The 24144-nt window shown below is 37.7% G+C and overlaps 1 protein-coding gene across 4 annotated transcripts in view; it reads left to right on the top strand.

The window, feature by feature from the left end:
* The window catches only part of ANO6 (anoctamin 6), a 190336-nt gene that overhangs the window by 18061 nt on the left and 148131 nt on the right, over window positions 1-24144 (top strand). For 2 of the 4 annotated variants that reach the window (XM_054591208.1, XM_054591207.1), the window contains exon 1: window positions 1020-1307. The exons of the other annotated variants lie outside the window; for them this stretch is intronic. The gene's annotated coding sequence lies outside the window, so the exon portion shown is untranslated. Of the gene's footprint in view, window positions 1-1019; window positions 1308-24144 lie in introns of those variants that run through there. 4 annotated transcript variants of the gene reach the window in all.

The following is a 24144-nucleotide window of genomic DNA, read 5'->3' as shown; positions in this document are numbered from 1 at the left end:
TTCTTGATTCCCACCTCTTGGCTTAGCCACATGGCAGTCTCTGGAATGAGTTCTGACTCCAGGCAAGAACGATTTTAAAATTCAGCATTTAGTTATCAGTTTAGCATTAACCTTGTGTTTTTGTTTTAGTTTTCATAATCGGGCTTGTCTGTTTTTTCCACAAGTTGCCCATTCTCAGAAACACGCTTAGGACCCCAGTTTCTTTATTCTTCGGGTCCTGTCTTACTCTTGTGAACATCTCCTAATTGCTCTCATGCTCTGGAAATTTAAGTCCTCCCCTATGTGGTGCTACCTGGCCCCTGCCTGTGGCAGACCCAGACAACGGTCAGCTCGTGTCCCCAGATTTAATAACATGAGCTGTACTTCCGTCCCCTTCTTTAGCTGTTATACCAGTATTACTTTATTTCTGGGGCCCTACATTGTGATCAAAGTGTCATATTTATTTTCACTTCACTTCATTAGTCATGCCCTGCTGGCTGCTGTATGTGGGTCTGTGAGTAAGAGTGGGATTCAGTTTCCTTGCAGTAAGAGATAGGAGACTTAACTCAGCCTGGCACCTAAGAAGGATCAAGTGTTTACTGGAATGTGGGAAAACCACCTCTCGGGCACAGTAGAAATCGGTGCCTGGCGGTAAACATTCTATTCTAAATGAGCTCCCCAATTCTGAGAAGTGACCTATTTGAGCAGCAGGATATCTGAGCAGAACTAGCGCTCAGCAGCGCTTATAACACGGTTGTAGCTGTCGTCCACCCCTCCCTATTTCTCACTATGGAAACTGGATATTTTCCTCAATCTTGTGCACATACAGCTTTAAGAAAAGTCCCCTAGTCAGCATTTCCAGTGTTTGAAAATGTGTTGGGAATCCAAAAAGTTGAAAACCAGTCTTGCCTTTTTCCTTCCCTCCCTGATGCTGATGGTGTTCTGGAACTAGCAAGCCCGTCTGTCCGACCCTCATTTCTCGGTTACCACGTCCTTTCCCAGGTGGCCTTCCTCCTGGCTCCTGCACTGGGTTTATTCCCAGGCACTTGATCCACTCTGGAGGCAGACCTCATTCCTCCCAGGCAGCCTCCAAAGCCTCATCCTGGCCCGGGATCTTTACCAAGCTAGGCTGGCTGTGTTTGAAAATAGAAGAGGTTCTATTGAAGGGAAGTGGGGGAAGAAGAATCTTGTCTGCCTTACGAGAGGGACATGAGCCTTGGTGAATGAGCAGGCAGAAACAGACCTAACCTTGTTGTAACAGAACTTAGAAGACATCTGATTCAAAGTTTAACTTGGAAAAAAATGAAAGCAATGAATGCTGTGAATAGGTAAGATGTAGGGTTTATTGTCCGACTTCTGATAGAGCTGATGTGTGCCACTGAGATTTGTTTTATTAAGCTTTTGAGTTCCCACATGGGAAGTTCAAGATGGATTGAGAAAAGTGCAAAATGGAACTTTTCATTTTATAAAATGAGTAGGGTTGTTGTGTTTCACATGCTTTTTAAAAGTTTGTGATTTCAGACTTTTATTCTGCAACTGGAATAGGAAAGCATATATTAATCATTATTTCACAAATACAGTTGACCCTTGAGCAACACAGGGGTTTGGGATCCGACTCTTAGCACTATTGAAAACCCACATACAACTTTTGACTCCCACAAAACTTAAGTACTAATAGCGTACTGTTGACTAGAAGCCTTACCAGTAACATAGTCAATTAACACATATTTTGTTATTACATACTGTATTTTTACAATAAAGTAAGCTAGAGAAAAGGAAATGTTGTTAAGAAAATTACAAGGAAGATTAAAAAAAACTCCGTAGAGTTCAAACCTGCTTTGTTCAGAGTCAACTGTACATATAGAAAAGCCATTATCTGTGATTACTGCTCTATACCATGTTAGTTTATTTGTCTACAATTAGTGAGGAGTTATTTGAATAATGAAATAATAATTGTGGTAATCAGTTGCTTGGAGCTTTTTGAAGTGTAAATGTATTAGCTATGACAACCTGGAATAAAGCATTTAATTTTTCTGCATATCTCTGTTTCCTGATATATATAGCAGTAATTGAATTTACCTGCTTCTTGGTCATATTTGAGGGGTTTATAGATACATTTTTTAGTGTAATTAATTACTGCAGATTAAATGGGAGAGATTCAGATATAGTACTGATTGCCTTCTCTTACAGCAAGTTACCTCCTGGAAGTGTGCATTATAGAGAAAATAACTTATTGAAGCTCATTTTCTCAAACGAACAGTGTAGAAAGGGAGATTATACTAAGGGCTTTTGGTCCTGTGTTTTATAGAAATAATTATAAATACTTTAATATGCTTACATAAAGCATTCCTAGTAACTCAAAAATTGATTGGACAGGGAAATGTAGTAATAATAAAAAATCATATTCGATTTTTGATGACAGAATACGCCAAGTTTTTTTTCCAGTTCTTCCTGATTCCTGCCTTATTTTTATTGTAATCATTAGAAGATGAGTGAATGAAAGCCTTTGCAGTTTACTGTGGCTGAGAAAGGCTCTTTAAAGGATAACATCTGTCAGGCATCTTTGAGGGGATGCGTGGGGGTCTCCAGCATAGAGGATAATCTCTTTGAGAAACTGACCAGGAAGATGCTGGTTGCTCCATTTCTGTTTTTCAAATTGCCCAAGCAGTTGGTACTGTATGAGTTTTTACCTTGAGGTCTTTGGATTGCAAGGGTGGGCTTCAGATGGAGGAGTACTTCAATTTCCTAAACTGACTGGGAAATGGGTTTATTTGCATATTTTCAGGTCTCTGGTGAAAGGAATCTCTAACTTTTATCAGATTCTTAAGGGGATCCTTGATCCAGAAGGACTGAATTGCCAGCTCAGTAAAACTGGGGTAATTTGATGCAGAACTTGTAAGTTAAGGTTTGTCAGCCGCACGGTGCTGTAAAATTGTTAACCAACACTGCTGCTTTTTGAAACTGAAAATCTCTGTTTTCCTGTGCTGTCATCATTAGCTCCCACACTGACATTTCTTAAGGTCCACCTGCTTTAAAATATGTGCACTACAATGAATTCTCTTAGGTGGTTTCAGTGGCAGAAGACCAGAAAAGGAATAGAGGATATTTTTAAAAATGCGTATCTCAACATCTGACTGCCTGTTTTAATTAGGAATCTTTGGTCACAGGGGATTAGGAAACCAAAACAAATATCCTGACTAATAAAGGGAACTTAATTAGTGGCTAACCTGAAAGGTTCAGAGGTAGTTCTACCTGCAGGAGCCAGCCTCGGCCTCAGGTTTCATGGAGCCATGCCCAGCAGCTTCAGCGCTTCCCCTGTAGCTGAGTGACGAGGCGGTTTCCCATTGTTAACCCCCCTTTGCCATGTCATCCCCAGGAAGAATTCTGGTAACTTCTTCCCTAGAAATCACAATAGATGGCCCTGATGAGATCATCTACTCATCCCTGAAACCCGCATTGTGGACATGAGTTATATAGGGTATGTTGATCAGCCCTAGATGAGAGTGGAGTTACTGCAGCCACATAAAGGGAAATGGGGAATGTGTACACTTCTCTTGAGCTTTTGTATTATTACCTTCTAAACCTAACGCGGTGGTGAAATCATTCATTAATTCAGTGTACTGACATATAATTTTTACTATGCATAATAATATAATCATTCATGTTTGCCTTTCTTAATATAAAATATAGAGATGTCAGATATTTTTATTGCTCTGTCTTAAAGAAAAAAGAAATTAAAACTGATTTTATTGGGGGCTTTCATTAGAGACCTCCTTTCTCCTTGAATTGGTGGTGTGGCAGCTCTTTATAGGAAAGGTATTTTCCTCTTAACTGCTTTTTCACTGTGTTACCACAGATTTTTTCAAATACCTCTGCAGTATAAAGCAGTAGAAAAGGCTCATTGGGAAGTGTTTTCTGATGTTCAAATGACTGAATTAAAATTTTTACTCTGTTACTTGCTGGTAGTACAACCTTAAGTTGTTGAATCTCTAGGCTGTTTTTTTCTCATTATAAAGATAAAGTGAGATAAAGTACATAAAGGACTTAGTATAGTCCCTGAACTGATAGTTGTGTACATTAGCCAAATTATGCAAATCTTATAATTTCAAATAAAATTATTATAATATGTATAAGAACTTAATTGCAGGCATTCATGAATGGGCCCATGGCTAAATACTATGTCTACAGAATCAATCTGTTCATTCTAATTTTGCATAGATTCTCTTGGGTAGTAGTCTAGAAGTTAGATTGACATTTTAGTGGAATAAACCCCAAGAAGATTAAGTTGACAGAGATAGAATATGGTATATTAATACTATTAATAAGCATTACTTGTGTTACTGAATTAGACCTGAAAATATCAAGAGGGAAATTAGCTTAAAGCACTGAATTTCTAAGTTGGCCTGAGTGTAAGTACACAGTACATCTTTAATTGATTTTATTCCTTGGGTGACTTTTTTAAAGTTTATTCAGGGGCTCATTTTCCATAATATTATAATAGGAATGAATAAAAATGAACATATTCATATACCTTCTACAATAAATTGTTCCTGTCAGAATTGTTGAATTAGTGACATTCTTTGGAGCCAGTGAGTACAAGACTGAAACCTACTGAAAGTTTACTTTGTGGCTTTTGGTTTTCTTGCACTTTCCAGCGTAATCCTTTTTGAGTTTGTCAGGATTTTTTTAACCTGGGTCAGTATAGAGCCTGAAACATTTCTACACTTGAGAATCAAGTAAAAATAAACATTGCTAGCTGTGAGGAAGGAGTAATGGAGCCAAGGTTGTTGGGCTTTTAAAAAGAAAGCTGACCAGTAACCTATAATAATGTGGAGAGGTCAGTTGTGGATATGGCTATAGAGCAAATCCTACTGGGTTTAAGGAATTCATCCTTATAATTAACCTAATGGTTTAGATTGTTAAATACTTAATGAGATCCAAATACAGACTTTTCCCCTGAAAACGTTTAAAAATAGACAAGGCAAGGGTTGGTCCGATTGTTTCAATATAGCCTTGCTTCAAGTGAAGTCATGTGGGAGCAGACCAGGTGACTTCATGAGAGTCATTTTCATCCTACATTCTAATGAAGTCTATCAACCCAGGATTTATTAAGTTAGTGTCTGCTCTTTGTCTATCAGTACTGAAAACTAAGAAGGTGCATTAAAAGAGTAACATTTTAAGTGCCAGGTATAAATATAAATACTTCCTATGTATTAACACATTTAATAGTTATAACAATGCTATTAGTTAGGTGCTATTATCATACCCATTTTATGGATGATAAAATTGAGGGTCAGGAAAGTGAAGTAATTCACTAAAGTCTCACAGCAAGTAAATGGTGAAGACAGGATCAGAACTTGGGCACAATTATTAAGCTGACTCAGTCTAATGATGGGTACAAGAATGAAAAATAAAATAAAAACAGTATATGTATTTGATTAGCTAAGGTACTGGGGGATTATGAATATTTTTCATAATCATAGAATCTCATTGCCATTAATTTTGTTTCATCCACTGGAAAATCTGGCTAGTTTCCACTTAGGTGGAAGGTTGATCTGGACATGACAGTGAGTCCTTAGAATTAATGAAAGGAAAAATGTGAAAAATATTACTGTGAAGTTATTTTTTTTCCTGGCATGTATATATAATGGTAATAGCTTCATTTTGTATAGCTGTGGCACTTACAGTTAACTAAGCACTTGTGCCTCGCTTGACTCTCACAACAGACATGTAAGTTTGGCAGGACGCCCTAGTTATGGATGAGCAAAGAGGAGTCTTGAGTCACCCTAAACTTTGACCAGGATACTGTTCTGTTACTCAGTTTAGAAAGCTTCCATCAAGTAATACGGCTGAATTTTTTGTGTGTGTCTATAGGGAATATATATGACATTGTAAAGAAAATGTATTTAATGGCAAGTAAAGTTAAAAAAAGAAACAAAACCAGGCACTGAGTTAGTTGACCTGAAGAAATATTTACTCAGTCACTGGCAAAAGTCACTGAAACAAAGGGTTGGTTGTATCACTAACTAGGAGATGTTGGCCCCACTGAGTCAGTCTTAGAATTCTTCTCCAATTCAAGGATATCGGGTCTGGGCCCTTGTGGTCAGCCTTAGCTCAAAGTAAGACCTACCGAATTATACTCCTTGTTGGAGGATGGGTCCATTATGGAAGTGGAAGGTGTTACCATGAGTCAGGATTGCAGCCCCGTGACATGAGCTCAACCTCTTTGGTGGTCCTCACTGTCTTGTCTTTCTTTCTTTCTTTCTTTTTTTTGGTGGGGGAGAGGTAGTATTCTTAATTTATTTTATTTAAGTTTAATGACAGTCTAAAGTTTTGTGCTCGGTGCTTAATATGTTTGAACAAACATTAAATATTTGAAACTTTGGAGGGCTTAAAAATATTTGTTCTTAAGACTTACAGGTTTTCGAGGGATTATTGAGTTGGTTATTTTTTAAAAACAGTTTTCTCTTTTTAATTATAGTTGACATTAAATATTATATTAGTTTCAGGTATACAGTGTAGTGGTTAGACATTTATATAATTAACAACCCCCCCCATAAGTCTAGTACCCAGTGACGCCATACATAGTTTTTATAATATTATTGACTATATTCCCTAGGCTATACTTTACATCCCCTTGACTATCTTGTAACTGCCAATGTGTTCTTAATCCCTTCACTTTTTTCATCCAGCCACCCATCTGACCTCTTATTTGGCAGCTATCAGTTTATTCTCTGTATCTATGAGAGTGTTTCTATTCATTTATTTTGTTTTTTGGATTCCATAAAGTAAAATCATATGGTATTTGTCTTTCTCTGTCTCATGCATTTCACTTAGCATAATACCCTCTAGGTCCGTCCATGTTACACATGAAAAGATTTTATTCTTTTTTATGGCCAAGTAATATTCCATATCACACACACACACACACACACACACACACACACTCTCACACACTCACACACTCACACACTCCCCCCCCCCCACATCTTCTTTATTCATTATCTATAGATGGACACTTAGGTTGCTTTTATATCTTGGCTATTATAAATAATACTGCAGTGAAAATAGGGGTAAATACATCTTTCTGAATTAGTATTTTGGTTTGCTTTGGATAAGTACCCGGAAGTGGAATTACTGGGTCATAAGGTAGTTTTGTTTTTCATTTTTTGAGAAACTTTCATACTGTTTTCCATAGTGACTGCACCAATTTGCAATTGCACTAACAGTATATGAGAGTTCCCTTTTCTCCACATCCTCACCAATACCTGTTCTTTGTTGATCTATTGATGACAGTCAGACAGGTATGAGGTGATATCTCACTGTGTTTTTAATTTGCATTTTTCTAATGATTAGTGTCATTGAAAATCTTCTTATATGTCTATTGGCCATCTGTATGTCCCCTTTGGAAAGATGTTTATTCAGGTCCTCTGCACATATTTTAATTGAGTTGTTTTTTTGGGAGGGGATGGTTTGCTGTTAAGTTGTGTTTGTTCTTTATAAAATTTGGATATTAATCCTTAGTTAAATATATCATTGGCCAATATTTTTTCCCATTCAGTAGGTTGTCTTTTTGTTTTCTTGATGGTTTCCTTTGCTGTGCAAATATTTTTTAGTTTGATGTAGTCTCATTTGTTTATTTTTTCTTTTGTTTCCCTTGCCTGAGGAGAAAATCCAAAAGGTTATTACTAAGAGCAGTGTCAAAGTTTCCTGCCTATCTTTTCTTCTAGGAGTTTTGTGATTTTGGGCCTTGCATGTAAGTCTTTAATCCATTTTGAGTTTATTTTATCTGTCATGTAAGAAAGTGGTCTAGTTTCTTGTTTTTTGCATGTACCTGTTCAGTTTTTACATCACCATTAATTTAAGAGACTGTTTTTTCTCATTGTGTATTCTTTTCTCCTTTGTCATAGATTAATTGACCATAATATAGATGTGGGTTTATTTCCAAGCTCTCTATTCTGTTCCATTGATCTTATGTCTGTTATTATGCCAGTACCATGCTGTTATGATTATTATAGGCTTGTAGTATAGTTTGACATTGATAGCATTATACATCCAGCTTTGTTCTTCTTTCTCAAGATTACTGTGGCTCCTGGAGGTTTTCTGTGATTCCATATAAATTTTTGGATTATTTGTTTCTCTTTCTGTGAAAAATGTGATTGACATTTTGATATGGACTGTATTCAATCTATAGATTGCTTTGGGTAGTCTCAGGTTGTCTTAAAATCTGCATAATATTAATCAATGGCACCATGTCAGACTTTTTGTGGGAATGAAATTATGGAGTAGATGTTAAAGTGAAAGATTTTGGATTGCAAGCTGATGTAAAACCTTGTTCCAACTGCTATAATGTCCTGGACCTAGGATGTATTGTAAAGGCAATAACTTAGTTTGACTTGAAGCTGTAATTTTTACATCAAAGAAGCAGAACAGCAAAATGAATAATTAAAAAACCACTGTTTGATGATAGGGAAGAGTATATTCATAGGAGAAGGGCCTAGTGTATTTCATGTTCATTAGATATTCACAAATATTTTTAAAGTTGTGATCAGCATTTCACCTTGAGTAATTCTTCTGAGATGTTTATTCCTTTGGATTACAATCTGCCATTTTGAATTTGGTTTATTAAATGTCCTGCAAGTTTATAAAAGTTTACAAATTTGGCAAAACCTTTTTAGCATGATAGGACTCTACTGATTCTTGGGGTACAGTTGTGATTTGAAAATCTGTTTTTCTGAGGACTAATTAATTGGCAGAGCAAGGCATTCCCATTTTAAGGCATTTGAGGAATCTGTTTTTTTTTGAGTTGAGGATAGAATATAGAGAATATAGGTTTGTTGCAGGATATATATCAGGCATTAACTTGATTTTCAAAAATCTTAATATTTCATGTAAATTTAGAGTAAAACTTTTTTGGGAGAAAAATGTTAGATGCTGATGATTCTTCAAATTGTTTGGCCACTTATAGCCATATAATCAATAGAGACTTAAATAGGTGCCAGTGGCTTGCATGCCAGTATCTTATGTGGTTTTCGTTTTAAATGGCTTCCAGAATATGTTTATCTTTGGAATTCTTTCCCTTACTGATCAGTAGATTAATGAAAATAGTATCAAAAGAACTAAAATAGCTAATGAAATAACTTATTGAGTTTATCATTAATTTGCAATTTCAAGTTCATATGGAGCCTAAAGAACACCTAAAATACTTGAAATGTTTCCTGTGAACAGCTCATACGGAAAAAGCTAACCTTGGTATTTAAAAAAAAAAACCCCAAAAAACCACTAACCTGGAGAAGAAGCTCAGCGTTGTCTTTTAATGTTTTCAGATAACTGAAGAAATAAACTTAAGAACTGCATTACTAGACCTAATGAAAGGTTGTAATTTTAGGTCTTAAATTTAGGTTATAAAATGTCTTACCAAGTTGGAGCAAAACATTGACTGTATTAGAACTACAGGTGTAGTTTACCTGAAGACATTTCATGGGAAATGGGAATAAGGAGGCAAAATCTTATGTGTACTATTTGGAGTTAACACTGTCCATATACTGAAGCAAATTTTTGTCAGCAGTTTTATTCCATACTCTCCAAATAGCAATTCTTTCCCAGTTTCATCCAAGGAAAATATTTTTAAGATAAAGGCATAAGAAAGAAAATGTCAGAATTATCCTTAACTTTCAAAGGTAAGTGGAAGATAAATTTTTAAGGTCAGGCCTGATACTTTTTGAGTTTGTACAATAACAGAATGAACAGGTGAAAGTGGAATGTGATGAAACGAAGATGTGCTCTTTGAAAGAGCAGAGCTGGGAGCTTGGAGACCTGTTGTCTGGTTTTAGCTAGTGACGTTAGACACTTAACCAGTCTGGACCTCAGTTTCCTCAAAAGCTATGTTTCACCAATAGGTCTTTAAAGTCCTTTCCAAATTCTGTGATTCTCTATGCTGCATAGCAAGTTATCCTAAAGCTTAGTGACTTAATGCAGCAGCCGTTTTGTTATACCTTGTGATTCTTCACAGAGACTCAGCCAGGGCTTGGCTAAGTAGTGTTAAGCGGTCGGATGGTCTTGTCCAAGGCAGCTTCCCTCATGTCTCCCTGACTTCTCTGACTTTGGATGGGATGTCTGAAAGGCTGGGCTCAGTTGGGGCTGTTCACCAGAGTGATTACATGGGGCTTCAGGGTAGTGAGAGTTGTTATATGGCAGATAGGCTCAGAGACTAGTTAGTGTTCCAGTGGACAAGACAGTAGCTGCATGGTCTCTTACGGCTTAGCCTTTGACGTCGTAAGCAGCATTTCCATCCTACTCTATTGGAGGAAGCAGTGCAGGCCTGCCCAGATTGACGGGGAGGGGACATAGCCTCCACCACCCAATGAGAAGAGTTTCAGAGAATTAATGGCCATATTTTAAAGTTGCTCTAATCCCATTCCCCATGTATGGTAAAGTATGTTCAACTGTGGTCAAACTCGCTGTTTTAAATTTAGCTTTCTCGAACTCTTGACAAGATGGAAAAGTCATCCTGTTGCCCAAGGAGAGAATGTCAGTGACCAGAGTTAACACCCTGTTCTCCATTTCTTCTTTCTTCCCCATTCTCCTGTAATATTTGCTTAGTCGTTTGATTTTTTTTAAACTTCTATTTTCCTTGTTCAGCCTATATTTCAACCACTGCTTCAGCTTTTTAATTTATTATTGTTATTTAATCTTAAGAATATTGATTCCTTGAAAAGTAGAGCTTGAGAGTGTTTTCTGTGGGCTTAACTTAGGGTGAAGCTCACAGGACATCGCTCAACATTTTTATTTCCAGTCAGTGATTGCTTCAAGTAAAGAAGCTGATGCTAGAGCTGTCTTCATTGGGCAGAGCACACAGACAATCACAAAAATAACAGTTCGGTAATTGGAAAATATAATTTGTGATTAAACAACCAAGCTACCTGTTTTGATGCATCTTGTTTCCATAATTTTGAAGTTAAGTGAAATTTGAACTCATTTCTCCTGGAAACCCATACTTATCTTGAATATAACAGGTGGTATCATAAAGAAATTATTTAAGCAAATATTACAAGAAAGCCTAAACACAAACACATCTGTATCTTCAAAGATGATTAATCATTTTTTTAAAGTCTAGGTGATTTTTTAAAACAACTACCATTTTTATTAGCTATAATTTATACGAAATGACATCTCTCCATTGTTTCTTAGACAGGAGCACATGTTAAAATTTGGCTTACAATGAGTTCTCATGAACTACTCATTTCACTGCTGTGAATTTTTGCTACCCAGGCCCATCAAGCTTAGTATTGCTGGAGCACAAAGCCATAAATGCGGTGTCCTTGGACAGAGGTTGGAGCAGCCTTCCCAGCAGGCAGTTTACCCTTCTTTAATAGAAGGGCAAAATGGTTCTTACATTTTTCTGAGGTTCTCAGTTAACCAGAAGGAGGTGGTGAGAAAGCATTTATTTTATTTTAATTTAATTTTTAAAAAATTATGTTTTATATTTTCATTATATTTTGTATATAATGGTTTGGTCGTCAACATACTTAACTATAAATATTGGCTCTGAGGGGCAAATTAAAGTGAGGATGTAATCTTAATCTCTTTCTCTAAATCAGCTTTGGAAATTGTGGAAACTTTCATACAACAGGAAATTGTGGTGGTTCCTGACTTGTTTGGATATTGATATCTTTCTTTTGAGACTTCTTTGGGGAAAACAGTTACCAATGTATTTTTGTTGCTTACTCTTTGCAGATACTGACATAATTAATACTGTTTTATTAAAAGCTTATATCATGTCAGCCTTTTAAACTGGCTACACTTCCTCGGCTGTCAATAAATTTCTTTGCTTCAATGATAGTGAGTTGCTCTATAGAGTGGCATAACATTAAGATCCTTACAGGCAATAGGGAGCATTCTATAACTCACAATTAATATCGCATTTGTTTAATTGTGTATTATATTGCCACTGGAAGAAAATGAGAATATACAAAGGAAGAAAAAAATGATAGCACCTGATAATGTGTGTCAACATTTTGGTTTAATAGCCAATATGGCACAGGAACCAACTACGTAATCAAAATAGACTCTGGCCTTACACAGCACATGCCATCTGGTTAAAATTGTCTTGGGTCGTATTCCTTTGAGTGTTTTCCCATGCATACATAAACATGCTACATATTTTAAACAATTAGCTTTCTTACCCTGGCCCCTCAAAAGCATCTGGAATGTTTCATAGACTGAGTATACCAACTTAAATCTATGTATAAGAAATAGAAGCTAAGTCCACAGAATTGAAAAGTAAAAGTACTTTATTGCTTATTTATGAATTTACTTTTGACTTAGCTTATTAAACATAATAACAGGAGATTTTTGATTAGTAAATGTAAAATGGTGTACACATCTTTTGAAAAGCAGAGCACATCTTTACCTTGCAGAACCTTCATCTTGCCCCTCCCACTGAGCTTCCCATTTGAAGTCAGTGGGAATCAGCTTCTCATCCCTTTCCAAGCCCCTGGACACTGATTCAATTGCAGAGAGGAGGAAAAAGAATACAGAAATCTTTAACATATATAAAGTTGTTCAAAAATAACTTGTGAGAGGCTGTTGATGTCATTAATAACAACATGTGGAATTAAGGTCCATGGAAGAAGCACACGATTTAAATAGTTTAAGTATTAACTCTAAATCTGCACATGATTACATATTAAGAGATATACAATATCATTAATACCCTGGATTTAGATGGTTAACCTCTTACAACATTAAAACATGAAAATGTATAATTCAGGTGTGCCTTAATGAATGCCTTAGAGGTTATATGAATGCATTAGATTACTCTCACTCAGTTGTTGTTTTGTTTACAGGTGAACACCAGTATTATAGTTCCCTTATCTATAAAATGAGGGGTTTAGGCTAAAATATATCCAAGATTCCTCCCAGATTGCAGATTCCATAATTGTATATTAATAACCCCTATAATGAAGCTAGAAGTGTTTGGTTTATACTTTAGATTTTCAAGAGTTTTTCAGAATTCTCCATGTAGTAATTCCAGAAAGCTCACCAATCTTATGAGGAGGTTGGTGGGTGCCGAGTGGTACAGAGGGGAGAAGGCAGTAAGGAAAGACATACGAGTTATAGTTGGGTTAGCCAGAGGAAGGTTGCTGGGGATTCTGGAAACCCAATTTTGTCACAGCTTCTGAAGGTGGGACAAGACAAAGGGGGAAAGAGGAGGACAGGGATGTCGGTGATCATTGCCGGGGAGGCAGTACCTGCCAGATCATGGCTGTGGCCCAGTGAAGATTAGTTTTCCTGTCATATTTTCACACACTAGCACCTGTGTACACAGAACTGTGCAGTTGGATGTTTTGCTATATCTCCATTGTTTTCACTGTGATTTATGGGTACATACTGAACTTGGTGCATTATTTATTTACAGTCTTATTTCTGGGCCTGTTGCTGTAGTTTACTGAAAACCTACCAAGATTAGAGGCTTCCATAAGAGGGAGCATCAACCTGAGTCCAAATACCTGGTCCAATTCACACGGGCCGCCTCCTGCGTGGTGCTTTTACAGTTTGTCAACCATGGAGTGCAGGCATCCGAGCTGTTGAGGCACCTGGAGCGGCAGGAGGGGGGAGTGCAGAGGCCATGAAGGCTGAAAAGCGTTCATTGGCAGCTTCCCAGACTGGAGGGAGGAGGACGCGCTCCAGGAGGGTAGGGGAGTACCCGCTGCCTCACAGTTGCCCACAGTGAGGCAAGGCCTCCTGGGTCTGGAGCTGTTCAGTCCTGTGTCCTCCCCACACTAGCCGTTGATTAATAATAATTGCCTTTTATATTTTACCAAATTATGGACTGTTCTTAAATTTTAATTATGGTATGCTAAGCATAGATATTCTATGAATTTAGGAAGAATCACCTTAAAGTTATTTTTGGTTTATTAAATCAGTTTTGTCTCTACTACTTGTGACTCCCAGTTTTAGGCGGTTGTTAAGAGGGGAAATTATGATTTTATCAGCTCCTCTTGGATGGGTTGATCTTGCAGCTCCTTCTGATGCCAGGTCTCTCCATGATAATCTTGAAGTTACTGCATCTCCTTATGATCAGGATGCCATCAATTTGAGTGTGCACATTGTGCACACATACATATGCATACATGCTATTGATAAAAATGACAAAAGATTTAGGATTCCCATTATTTTGTCTCTCCTGGCCTTGTCAAACACTGCCACAGTAATCATTTCAGAGCCCGGTGCTTTCCTGGCTTTTGAAACTGCATTTACCTAAGACAGCGAAGGTAATTTATTTTCATATCTGTCTTTTGGTACCGTAGAAAGGCTAGTGTTCTTTATTTATTTGATTATTACTACTGTTAATCATTACAAAAATCTTATTACTGCCCATATATAAATCAGGAAAAACAAATTTGATTTTTAACATTCTAACATGGTTTAAAAATTCATGAATAAAAAAAAACTTTGTATGCAAATGTAAGCAACTGACAGAGAATGAATATGGGCATAAACTCTTGCTATTATTATAATCTTTTGACCTCAGCCACCCTTTGTAGAGCCTAAGTAATGACTGTTTGATATTTATCATAAAGCATATTAAATCTCTTGATTAACTGAACCTTTCATTTTTCTTTGTTTCATGTAGCAGTGAAAATAGATTGTTCTATTATCATTCTTGCCAGGAAATTTGTAAAATATATAAAATTATTCATAAATGTATTTTAAACTGGAGATATATTAATGTATTATTGGGTGTACTGAACAGAAAACATTTCTTTTCACATTTGAATGGCAGGCACATGATTATAAATTCACTTCCTACTGAATAGTAATCATCAACTCCAAATGGCCGGTGGAGAAAGCTCAGAGAGGCAGCCAGGAGATGCAAATTCTTACCCTCACCATGGACTTCTTATGTGATTTTGTTTAATATTTAAAATTGAGTGACCTCTGAATTTAAAAAGGAAAAAAATTATTCTCCCTGAGAAGTCCAAGGGGGCAGTATGGCATCAAGATTGGTTGCTATTCTTTCTGCTCCCCCCTTGGCTGATTATTCCTTCTTGGTCCCTTGCTTCCCCTACTCAATGTAAAACACAGATGATACTTAGAGTGCCAACTTCAGTCCACTTCTGTTCTCACTCCACTGTGCATGGTTTCTGAGGACACTCTCATTCATGTTTGCAGTTTATTGGTTCTGGCCTGTCCTTCAGACCCCACTCCAGGCCATCTCTACCAGAACAACCCCTCTCTGCACTTCCTTCATTTTCATTCACCTTGCTACCCGCATTCCACTTGTCCTGTGACCTCCTCAGGCTGGTTCAGCACTGACTCCCAGCACTCAGCAGGGCCCCTGGCATGGAGTAGGCACTTGGAATGTGTCCGCTGTTTTAATGCTCATAACTGATCTCATTATTCTCCCCACTCCAACCCTGACACACACACACACAGACCCACACACTGTGGACAAAGGCATCTCTTTCCTGCGTTCTCTCTCAGTGAATGACACCCACGTCCAGTCTCCCCTACTTCCTCTCTCTCCAGACCCCACCCTGCTTCTTTTGGTTCCCCATCCAGTCTTCTAAAGTCTGTCTTCTGTGAGCTTTGAGTCCACTCCCTCCCCTTCATCCCAAGTATCACTGCCTTGGTCCTAGGCTTACGTGTCTCTCACTTGGATTGTGGCCCTATCTCCCAGATTGCACTTCAGCCGTCGAATCTGGTTTTCTCAGATTCATCCTTCCTCATACTGTTGCTAGATCAATCTGTCTAAAGTGCACATCTGAACATGTCATCCTCCTAAATTTACAAGGAAATTGCAAACATTGCCGGGACTGCAGAAAGATCCAAATGAATGCCCGGGGTTTTCTGTGCTCCCTGTATGGGAAGACAGTGCAGTGAAGTGTTTGTGCTTTCCAGGTTTAATTTTTCAGTTTATTACAATGCCAACCAAGATCACAAAGCATTTTGCTGAGGAAATTGGATAAAATGATCCACTCATCTTATAGATTAAATGAATGAGAATAAATAAAACTTGAAGTATAAGAGTATGGTCTTTGCAGTAAGAAAACTTGGTGTTAAATCTCAGCTCTGCTACTTGTTAGCTGTGTGGCCCTGCACTGTGTCACCAGCTCCGCCCCACCCTTCCCTGTGTCTGTCTCTTTAAAATGGGATTACAACAGGAACCTCCTGTTAAGACTTTTTGTGAGGATTAAATAATATGACAGAGTGTCTTTGTATTTATATATTTACCACAATGTCTGATACATAGTAAATGCATAATAAATGTTAGCAGAATTAAAATAACATGAAAATCATAGTCACATAGATACATGTTTTCATAACACATAAAGATGAAAGAATAGTAATAGTTGTTGTCGCTATATGGTAAAGTTATAAGTTTTCTCATCTGTGTCTTTTCTCCTTGTTCAGTAGAGAAGTAAAAAAAAAATTTTCAATAACTTCCTACCTTTCCCAATAAATTCCAGCTCCCTTATCCTTCATTCAGAAATGGATGATGTGAGGGGTGAAAGATAGAAAATGGTTTGAAGATGAACTGTCCCCAGCTGCACCTGGGCTCATACCTGCTGGAGCCACTAAGGGCCTGTTACTGGTTCCATGCACAGTTTTCTAGCTCCTTTCAGTAAGCAGGCTCATTTGCACATCTTTTGTTTGCTCCAACTAAGCCAATCATAGTGTTCTTTCCATGATAGTCAAAGCAGCTCTCCAGGGCAGGAAACACAGTGGGGTTGAAAGACTCGGAAGAGAATGGAAGCACCATATGTTTTATTCTGAAAATAAAGCGAGGAGGTGAAGATGTGAGAAGAAGAAAGCAAATACAGTGACCGAACAAGTCAGTGGCAATGGTATTAAATACACTGCCTTAAAAGATGAAAGCAGCATTAACCCAGAGACTCTATAGGTCAGCTCATTCATTCCTCAGCCACTGCTAAAGAGTCGTGTGAATTATCCAACTCTTAGACTCCTGCCCAGGCAGATCCTCTACCCTGCTGTGCTGCTGTAATCATACTCTGTCCACGATACCTTTGTTCTAGAACACATTGCACTGTGGTATGACTGTTGGTATGCCTTTCTTCAGAAGGTAAGACTGGCTTGTTTTTGAATGTCCAGCATTTAAGGCTGGGCTCAGCACATGTTTATCAAAAGAATGAACTCAAGCTTTCTAGCCTGAAGGTAGTGGAATTCGTAGTCCAGCTTGTATGAAGGAAACCCCAATCTGCTGAAGATTTCCATTATCTCTGGCCTAGTGAGGCACTGAAGTAAAAGAGCTAATCAAGGAAGGGAGCAGATCTTCTGCAAAGATAAGGACTGTTCTTTGCTCTTTTGAAGGGAGGGATTTGGCACAATGTGGAATCTTGATGCAATCGGACAGTATCAGCTTGCTAAACAAATGTGGATAACCACCAGGCAAAGCAGAGGACAAAGGTTATAGGGGCAGACTGGAGGGCACCGTTGGTTACACTTGGATCTGTCATTTGGCTCTGAAGCATGCCCCCCAACCCCCAAGCCCAATCTGTTACCCAAAGGCAAGTAACCTTCAGAGCCTGATTGATGGGTTGTATTTTCCAAAGCTCTGCTCTGGGATGCCTGACTCAGGCCCCTGGCTGGCGGGATGCTCAGCCCTCGCAGGGTGTCTAACCTGCATGTGGCTCAAGATGGCACTGAGTGTGGCCCATCACAAAATTGTAAGTTTACTTAAAATATTATGAGATTTTTTTTGTGATTACATGTTGCAGTGTATTTAATGTGTGGCCCAAGACAACTCTTCTTCCATTGTGGCCCAGAGATGCCAAAAGGTTGGACACCCCTGGTAGAGGGAATTGGAGGACCCCCAGCCAGCAGAATGCTGGAGGAGCTTGCAGAGGGCTCACAGGAACCACACACATAAAGATTTAAAAATGGGAAACTTGAAGAAAAAAACTGAAGGGTGGCTTCATGATCTCAGGTACATGAAATACACAGAGAATGGTGATTAGTCTTTTTTTAATTATTGAAGAACAGGGAACAGGAAAATTGTTTTGAAGTGTATCATAAAGACTTCTGAATTGACGGAGTGAGTTACAAGATTGTTAAAAATATTTTCCTATACTCCTGTCATGTTAACTCTTAGTTACATAGTTGGTCACTTTTAGCATTCAAGTCATATACACTTGTTTTCCCAGATTAGACACTCAGTCTGTAAGGTAAGGGAAGGAAACTAGTGATGCTGGTGGAACACCTACTGCTAGCAGGCTCTGGGTTTTCTTACGTCATCCTATTTAATATCCAAGGGGTAGGTATTCATATCCCCATTCCTTGTGGGGAAGCAGACCAGGAGCACTCGCGATGACAGTCATAGGTGGCAATCCCAGGTCTGTATTAAATGTTACTTGAATCCTGAGTCTGCGTGACTCCAAAGGTCTTGCTTCTAATTTCGCTGTACAAGTGCTGAACCTAGTGTTTCGTGAGGCCACCCGGATGCCCCCTTCTCTATGAGGCCTTTCAGATTGGCCCGTCCCGGGTCCAGAAAGAGTTCTCCTCTAGAACAAGTGCACATTTGATCCAGTCGGGCACTCGTGTGTCCAAAACAACCATCTCTTACTTCTTGGTCTTCAGGCAACATACTTAAGAAGGAGTGTATCTGTAATGTGTGCTTTCTGGCATAGCAAAAAGAAAAAAAAGAAAAATACATTCCAATATAATAAAGAAAGTTTTGAACTCCGATGGTGTGCCTTTGGATTGTCTCCACGGTGAAGGCAGGCACAGACGGCAAGTAGTGTGCTAGTGAGTCAGGACCATAGCAAGGTGAACGGTCCGCTTGGAGATTAGATCTGCTGGCAGCCAAGCCCGCCTGTTCCTGATGTCTGCCGTGCCTCATCTTTTTCTGATTGTAAGTATTATACGCAGGCCACTGTGGATATTTTGGAAAATATAGAAATATCAAATAAAGCAAAAATTACCTCTAATGCTACTGTCCAAACATAAACCCGACATGAACAACTAGTGTACAGATGCAATTTTATATAGTTTAGACATAGTCTCCCGCCCTTTCACTTAACTTGTTTCATAAGCATTCCCTAATACTTATCTTATTTTTTCAACGTGGCAAAATACATGTAACACAAAATTGACCATTTACTTATTTTCAAATGTATAATTCAGTGACATAAAGTACATTCACAGTGTTGTACAACCAGCAACACTATCCACCTCCAGAACTTCTTCACCATCCACATTCCCCATATTTAAAAAATGCTTCACCAACCACATTTCATAGTGGCATAATATTTCACCATATAGTATGTATTTAGCATTTCTCACAAACATTCAACAGATAACTTAATCTGTGTTCACTATAAGGTAGACTTTATGGCTAAGGCAGTGAACAACACATGGTTTTTGCCTTCTAGGACCTTAAATCTGGTGGAGGGAGTGGCCACAAGCCGCAGTTTGAGTCCTGTAGAGCATATAGGAGAAGGCTGAGTATAACTTACGTGTTCATTTCTTGATTATTGCACAAGTACTGCATAGTGGATTTTTTCCCTGTTATAATTAATATTGTATTTGTAGGTATAAAATACGTGTTCACATTTCAGATTATTTTATGAAGATTTTGAAAAGTGGAATTACTGGACTACTCATTGTAAAGGGGCAGTAAGAGATGTTCTTAGAATGCTGATTATTGTTTTCCATTGTGTCATTCTCAAGATTAGGAGCTGCCCTCAAACATCTTCATTGCCTATTACACCTTAGGAGCCCTGCTAACTTCTTTTTATAAATGTGTATCTCATTTGCATTTGGAAGGACTGTGTGAAGAGTCGGGGCTGAGACATGAGTGTATTCAACTGGGGAGAGCTAAGGAGGGAAGAGGCAGAGGGATCATGGCTGAGGTTGGCACTATGTCACAGGTATCATGCAAATGGGCTGTTTCTACTTAATCCAAAAGCTGTGGTCTGACTCATGCTTTAGAGCTGTGCTCCGAGTGCATGCAGACAGAGCTTCGCTCCCTTCTGTGAAATTCCATACTTGGCAACCTGAAGCCCACTGTGAACTGAAAGTAACCTTTTTCAAAAAAGGAAAGTATGTCTGTCTCTGACCAGACAGCTCAAATTGGTTAGAGTATTGTTCTCATACGCCAAGGTTCTGGGTTTGATCCCCCATCAGGGCACAGACAAGTTTCAACCAATGAATACCTAAGTAAGAGGAACAACACATCTCCCCCTCCCTCTCCCCCCCTCATCCCCTCTTTCTTTCCTTCTCCCTCTAAAAATCAATAAGTAAATTTAAACATTTTTTGTAAGTATGTTATCAAATAGAAACTCCTGCTCTATTGTCCAGGCAGGAAGAGGCCTTTGAATATCACATAATCTAAGTTAAGAAATATTCTGAAAACAACCAGTTGGATAAATATTGAAGAGGGATTGAAACTCCTGTCTCTTGAGTCATCTGGTGTTCACCCCATGACCTGCTCAAGGTTGTCTTAGCCTTTGTTTTTCTCCTTACAGGAATTCTTTTCTTCTTTTCACTTTTAAATTCCCAATTTTATTCTCTGTTGTTGGGTTCTAAGGCGTTGTTCATTTTCAGTATTGGATACCCTATACGTGCTGGCTGATGTCTGTCAGTCATCACTGTGTTATTTACTCTGGTGTGTTTGCGTGCCTTATTCTACCTTGCTCCTTCTTGGTCTTTAGCCTACTAACTTGTTTGACTGCTGACTGCTCTCTTTATCTTGGCCTCATTGATGATTGGAAAGTTTCCGTTGACTCTGACAAAAGTAATCAGTTGTCTTATTTTGCTTTCTTTGGCTTAATCAGTGATGTCTTATTTTGTTCCCTTTGCCCTCTTTGTGTTAGTCCCTTTGGGTAATTTTGTTGGGTTTTGTTTTTATATTAATTTTAAGAAATAATGTACCCTTTAGTGAGACAGTAGATGTGGAAACCTGGTCCAGGGCCATAGAGGAAACAGTATTTATTTATGTATGTATTTATTATTATTTTTTTAATTTTATTTTTCCATTACTGTTTAACCTGCTTGTACCACTCTGCCCCCTGCAGTAACCAAACTGTTGCCCGTGTACATGAATCTTTTTTCCTTTTTGTTCAGTCCCTCCATGGCCAACCTCCATCCACACCCCCCACCCTTAGTCATCCTGCTCTCTATCCAAGAGGCTCTGTTTTGCTTGTTAATTCAGTTTGTTCACTAGATTCCACATATGAATGAAATCATATGGTATTTGTCTTTCTCTGCCTAGTTTATTTCACTTGGCATTATGTTATCCAGGGTCATCCATACTGTTGCAAAGGGTAAAATTTTCTTCTTTTTTATGGCTAAGTGGTATTCCATTGTATAAATGTCCCATAGTTCTTTTATCCATGCATCTCTCGATGCGCACTTGGACTGCTTCCATATTTTAGTAATTGTAAGTAACACTGCAAGGAGTATGTTCTTTGTTCTTATGCTTATCAGAACAAAGGTGCTTATGTTCTTTCAAATTAGTGTTTTGGGTTTCTTCGGATATGTTCACAGAAGTGAAATCACTGGGTCAAAAGGAAGATCCATTTTTAATTTTTTGAGGTACCTCTATACTGCTTTTCACAGTGGTTGCACTAGTCTGCATTCCCACCAAAGGCAAAGGGTTCCCTTTTCTCCAGATCCTTCCATCACTTGTTTGTTGATTTATTGATGATAGCCATTCTGACAGGTGTGAGGTAATATCTCATTGTGATTTTAATTTGCATTTCTCTTATGCTTAGTGACATTGACCATCTTCTCATGTGTCTGTTAGCCATCTGTATGTCCTCTTTGGAGATATATCTATTTAGGTCCTTTGCCTATTTTTTAACTGGGTTGTTTGATTAACTGGGTTGGTGTTAAGTTTTATAGGTTCTTTATAAATTTTGGATATTAACCCCTTATCAGATGTATTGGAAAATATGTTCTCCTCTTCTGTGGGTTGTCTTTTTATTTTGTTGATGATCTCCTTTGCTGTGCAAAAACTTTTTATTTTGATATAGACCTATATGTTTATATTTTCTTTTGTTTCTCTTGCCTGGGGAAAGATATCTAATAAAATATTGCTTTGAGGAATGTTCAAATTTTACTGCCTATGTCTTCTTCTAGGATTTGTATGGTTTTGGGTCTAATATTTAAGTCTTTAATTCATCTTTAACTTTCTTGTGTATGGTGTAAGAAGGTTGTCTAGTTTCATCTTTTTGCATGTTTCTGTCCAGTTTTCCCAGTGCCATGTATTGAATAAACTATCTTTAGTCCACTGTATGTGTTTGCTTCCTCTGGTGAATATTAATAGGCTACAATGGTGTGGGTTTATTTCTGGGCTTTCTATTCTGTTCCATTGACTTATGTGTCTGTTTTTATACCAGTACCATGCTGTTTTGATTATTGTGGCCTTATAGGATAGTTTCATATTAGGTAGTATGATTCCTCCAGCTTTGTTCTTTGTCAGGATCTCTGTTGCTATACTGAGCCTTTTGAGGTTTCATATAAATTTTTGAAATATTTGTTCTAATTCTGTGAAATATGACACTGGTATCTTGATAGGAATTGCATTGAATCTGTAGATTGCTTTGGGTATAATGGACATTTTAAGATGTTAATTCTTCCCATCCGTGAACACCGTATGTGCTTCCACTCACCTGTATCATCTTTAATTTCTTTCTTCAGTGTCTTAGAATTTTCTGAGTACAGGTCCTTTGCATCTTTCATTAGATTTATTCCTAGGTATTTAATTCTTTTTGAAGCAATCGTGAATGGGATTGTTTTCTTAATTTCCCTTTCTGTTCACTATTGGCATATAAAAATGCAACTGATTTCTGAGGGAAAGCTCCCAAGCTCATTTTATGAGGCCAGCATTATCCTAATTCCAAAACTAGATAAAGACACTACAAAAAAAGAAAATTATAGGCCAATATCCCTAATGAATATAGCTGCTAAAATCCTCAGCAAAATATTAGCAAACCATATAAGCAATGCATCAAAAAGATCATACACCATGATCAAGTGGGATTTATTCCAAGAATACAAGGTTGGTAGAACATTCACAAATCAATAAATGTGATTCACCACATTACAAAATGAAGGATAAAAACCACATGCTCATATCAATAGATGCAGAAAAAGTATTTGATAAAGTACAACACCCATTTGTGATAAAAACTCTCAGCGAAGTAGGAATAGAGGGAACATACCTAAACATAATTAAAGGCCATATATGACAGACCCACTTCTAGCATCATACTCAACAGGCGAACACTACAAGCATTCACTCTTCAAGACTGGGTACAAGACAGGGATGTCTGCTTTCACTCCTCTTATTCAACATAGTACTGAAACTAGACAAGAAGTTTCCAATATAAAAGGCATCCAAATTGGAAAGGAAGAAGTAAAAATGTCTTTATTTGCAGGGGACATGATGTTGTGCATAGAGAACCCCAAAGATTCCACTGAGAAACTTACTAGAACTGATAAATGAATGCAGTGACATACCAGGGAACTTTTTTAAGTAGATCATTGATCTTGAGAATGGGAATATTATCACAGGTTTCTGATGTATTGATTTCATTATGGCTGATAGATAACGGTTAGTTGGTAAAGCTTTACTTTGAGTACACATGCATGTTTATGTAAAAGTGCATAAACTTTTTTATGTATAATAAACTCTTCTAAGGTAAAATTTGCAAAAAGAAAAAACTTAACATTGCTTTTTGTTAGACAAAGTGCCATTATCTTCAGTAGAACTTTATATCTAAATAATGACTCTAAGTATAGGACCGTGAACCCCCTGATAATAACTAGAAAAAGGAACTTAAAAAGCAGAGCACCAAATTTCTTCTGAGTCTCTCAGCCCTGATATGAAGTGATTATTAGTCAGTTGAAAAATCCTATAGCTTAGATACTATTTAAATTTCTGGTAATCGGTATCTTGAAATACTTCACAGAGTTTTTAGGTCCTTTCATTTATGAGAGGAAGGAACAATTCCTCATTTATCTTAAGTCTTTTATGTTGATGATTTTATCCTTAATTGAAAGGCATTGGCATTTTCACTGTAAAAATGGTTTTCCTGGATTTATAGCTTAGTCCATTAATGTAGTGTTTTAAAACTTATTAGCATTAGCCTGGATAGTTATTTTTATACAAAATCAACTTAAAATTGATTTTGG

This window comes from Pteronotus mesoamericanus, unplaced genomic scaffold (genome assembly GCF_021234165.1).
Source record: "Pteronotus mesoamericanus isolate MK-2021 breed Mesoamerican mustached bat unplaced genomic scaffold, CSHL_Meso_final scaffold_21, whole genome shotgun sequence".
In the NCBI taxonomy this organism is placed as follows: Eukaryota; Metazoa; Chordata; class Mammalia; order Chiroptera; family Mormoopidae; genus Pteronotus; species Pteronotus mesoamericanus.
This window is presented reverse-complemented; position numbering and strand designations above follow the sequence as displayed.